Source organism: Camelina sativa, chromosome 12 (genome assembly GCF_000633955.1).
Source record: "Camelina sativa cultivar DH55 chromosome 12, Cs, whole genome shotgun sequence".
Classification (NCBI taxonomy): domain Eukaryota; kingdom Viridiplantae; phylum Streptophyta; class Magnoliopsida; order Brassicales; family Brassicaceae; genus Camelina; species Camelina sativa.
Window position 1 is genome coordinate 32,811,852 of NC_025696.1, and position 4,136 is coordinate 32,815,987.

Genomic DNA, 4,136 nt, shown 5'->3' on the forward strand with positions numbered 1-4,136 from the left:
AAGATCCAGGCTCATTCAACTTACCATGTTCCATCAGCTACATGCACTTCAATAAGTGCCTTTGTGATTTAGGAGCTTCAGTGAGCTTGATGCCATACTCAGTGGCTGAGAAGTTGGGGTATGAGGACTTCAAGGACAGCAACTACTATGTCAGTCTCGCAGATGGATCCAAGAGGGATGTGGTTAGAGTGATTAAAAATCTCCCTATCAAAATAGGAGAAGCAAGGATCCCAACTGATTTTGTAATCATGAGCATAGAACAAGAGCCTAAAGACCCTCATATCTTGGGAAGGCCATTCTTAGCTACAGCTGGGCTGTTATTGATGTGAAGATGGGGACTATCAAGCTCCACCTGACTGAAGACTTCACTATGAAGTTTGACATCAACAATCCCACTAATCTGCCTTCAAAATATGATCCACCTTATACTATCAAAAGAAAGGAGGATCATGAGGTCTCAAGTGAGGAAACTGCTTCAAGGGGTAAGCTAACCTTTCAAGAAGATTCAGTGGAGAAGCTTAAGAATTCTGTTCAACAAATAACTGATTTAGTCAAGGATCTCCAAGTCAAGCTGAACAAAAGGACTTTGAAGAAGGCAAGACCAAGACTCAAGCTTAAGAAGAAACATGGTTCAAGTGCTAAGGAAGTAGTGATCAAGAAGGAACACAAGTGTTATCAAGTAGAACCAGGGGGATTTCATCACCTCCTTGGTCTCCAAACCAAGCTTGAAGAGCTATAGAAGTCAAGCTTAGTGACTTTAAACAAGCTCACTAGGGAGGAAGTCCCTAAGGTATCCCTGTATATATTGCTTTGGAATTTTGGTATTTTGATTTTTGCTTTAGTGTTTTCGTGGTCAAGGAAGCAAGGGAGCCTGAATAGAAGAGGAAGTGACAGCTAATGGACACTCGCGGTCCAGCTCGACCCCCCACTTGGACATGCACTCGACCGTGTCACGGTTGATTGGCATTGTCGAGCTGCCCCAATCACCTTCCTCCAGTCACCAGCAGGACCCCAGCTACACCTTTGATAGTATGCAGGAGGATGTGGACAGCTTCTTCTCCAATCCTTGAGGTAACATTATCACCTTACCATTGTATATACCATAGCATTTCATATGTTGTGTTTTGTTTTAAGTCTTGAATCCTCAAGCAAATTTCTTTCACACAAGGGACTGTGTGATTTAAGTTTGGGGGAGGGTTTGAGATAGCATTTGATGTTGTGTTTTGTTTTCTTATTTCAAATTTTTATCATCATCATGTTAGCACTTGCATAATCATCTAAGGCATAGGAAAACCATAAAAATTTGAAAATTTTTTGCAAAAATCTTTATAAAAAAAGAGTGTTCATGTAGTTTGCATTGCATAATTAAGTATTTTGTTTATCATATAGGACTGTTTGCATTAGGGATCTATGATGAGTTTTTCCTTGTTAGCTTGCTTAATTCACTAGACTAGGATCAATGCCCAAGTTAATAGTACTTTGATGCTAGTTGAGTGGTTAGAAGCATAAGATTGAACCAAGCCTTGAATTCCTGAATTGCATTTGGTCTAAATTGAAGCATGTTGTGATTTGATGCCATTTCCTATCTATAAGAACCTAATATTGACTGTTAATTATCAATGTATGCATTGCTTTAAACTCATGGATACCATATACTTATTTGGATCATCTTTCTCCTTTTGCCACTCTTGTTGATCCAAGTAGCTGATTTCACTTTTAAATCAGTTTCCCTACCCCTAACCAAACCTTCTTTCAAGCCATGTTTATTCTTGTGTGTGTGAGGCCTATTTTTGGGATTGAGCTTGGTAGAAAGTGTTAGGTTTGAACTGACAAGAGTAAAACCTTGTGTAGTTCTAGTTTGCATTTTTCAAACTAGATAGGACTAGGTGGTTCACTTGTTGGGTTTGGGACTTGGCTGTTATGAGAAGAAAAGAGGAAAAAGAGAAAGAAAAGGTTAGAGTCTTTAGGAGGGGAATGTGTTTAAGTAAATTTAAAGTCTAGTGAAAGAATGGGAAGAATAAGGTTATCTAAGATGGTTCTAGTTAAAGAAAAGAAAAGAAAGCAAAGTGAAGTTTAGCAAAAAGCTTATATGTCTTAAGAATAAGAAGAAAAGAGAACCATAGCAATAAGAAAAAAAAAAAAACCCATTCCACTAGAAAGATCAATTAAGAAACCTCTCCTAAGACTTTAAAACCAAAAGAGAAAAGGGTGAAAGAGAAAAGAAGAAGTTAAAGGGTAGCACTAGGATCATTTGGGTTTAGATTGATAGGATAAACACTTTGGGTACCTTTGGGTAGACAAGGCTTTATTCTTGTATGTGTCTAGGTGTTCTTACCTTTAGCATTCTTCTAAAGCTCAATCCATTTTTATGAGAGAACCTTGATATTGACAAGCCCCACTCTAAAAAAAAAAAAAGACCATCATTGTCTCAAAACCCTTTATTACCAAGCCAAATGAGTTTAAGCATTGCATAGAATTGATTCATGTTCTTGATTAATGAATGTTAAAGGAATTGGTTGATTTGAATGCATGTGGATATCTAAGGCTTAAATCAGTAAAGGTTGTGAAATGCTTGTCTAAAATTTTTAATTCCAGCTCATTCAACTTGCATCATAGTATTAGTAACTTGGACATTGATTCTAGATGGTCTATTTGCAAGCTTTAGGAGCTGAGATCCCACTTTCAAACCTCATCTACCTTCTTATGTCTTGTTTATTTGCTTGAGGGCAAGCAAAGACTAAGTTTGGGGGTGTTGATGTTCATATATTTTACCATGTTTTCCCTTAGTTTATTCACATCTTTTGCATCTTTTGCTAGCCATTTTCATCATTATTGTGTAGCTTTAGGACTAATCATGCATTAGAGTTTAGTTGCATTGCATTTGCATCTTTTCATGCATAAACAGGTGATTTTGGAGCTTAAGGAGCATGGAAACAATCCTGAGGAGAAGTGAAGCAATCTTGAAGGGAAAGCAAGAGAGTTAAGGCTGAAGAACCAAGGTCCAGAGTCCAACTCGACCAAGCACTCGACCGAGTGGGTAGATGGACTCGACCGAGTGGAGTGTGCACGAGAGAAGCCAGCTCGACCATGGACTCGACCGAGCACTGGTCGAGTTGACCGAGCCGTTGACTACTTTGACTTTTTCTATTTTTAGGGCTTCCACCTCCTCACCTATATAAGGCCTTGTACCTACAGCCACCAAAGAGAGCAGCTTTTTAGATATTCCTTAACCTAATTTTTACTTTTTTTAGCTTTATTCCTTTTGCATTAGTATTTTTAAGATCTTGTACTTCCTTAAGAGAGAAGACTAGATTCTTATATTTTGTTGGTTCTATAACTTTCAAGATATTGAGAATTTGAGTTTCATCCTTTCATCAATATTGAAGATCTTTGTTTAATCTTTCTAATAATGCAAGTTTCAATATTTTCTGGGTTTTTGACTTTGTTCATCATGTATTGTTTTGAGTAGTTTGCTTAGGATCTTGAGAATGGGTTAGGATGGATTGATCTTGTGGTTTGTGTGATTTGGTCAAGCTTGATNCTTGTTTGGTTTGAGATGTATTGCTTAATGCCTGCTTGTGTAGATTCTTTACTGTGTGAGAACAAGTCTAGAAGATGCATAGGCTTGATTGTTTCTTGACCATGAGAGTGGGAGAAACTTGTCTTAGATTTATATGTCTAGAGGTTAGCTCAAAGTTTCCTTGAGATTTGTTGACCAAGTTAGACAACCACAATGATTAGTTCATCCCATGAATCCATCCTCAGGACCCTCTTTGTTTATTGAATTTACAGTCTTAATCCTGTTGCTTGCTTGTAGTTTGATTTGGTTTAGCATTACTCTGTTCTTATTGCATTGCTCTATTTTTCCGAATTTGTCTAGCTCGACCACTCACTCGACCTACACTCGGTCGAGTGCTGCTCGAGTTCATCCCCAGAACTTTGTGTTTCATGATTTGTGATTGCCTTGTTTCATTCCTGTTTCATTCTAGTTGCATTTCTGTTGCATTTACTTAGTGTCCTGTTCATTACTAGTCTTTCATTAGTTCATTAGTAGAAGTTTCTATTTCTGTTCTTGCATCATTACTGTTATAATCATCCTGTTTCATTTGCATTTAGTTCTTAGTTCTTGTAGTTTA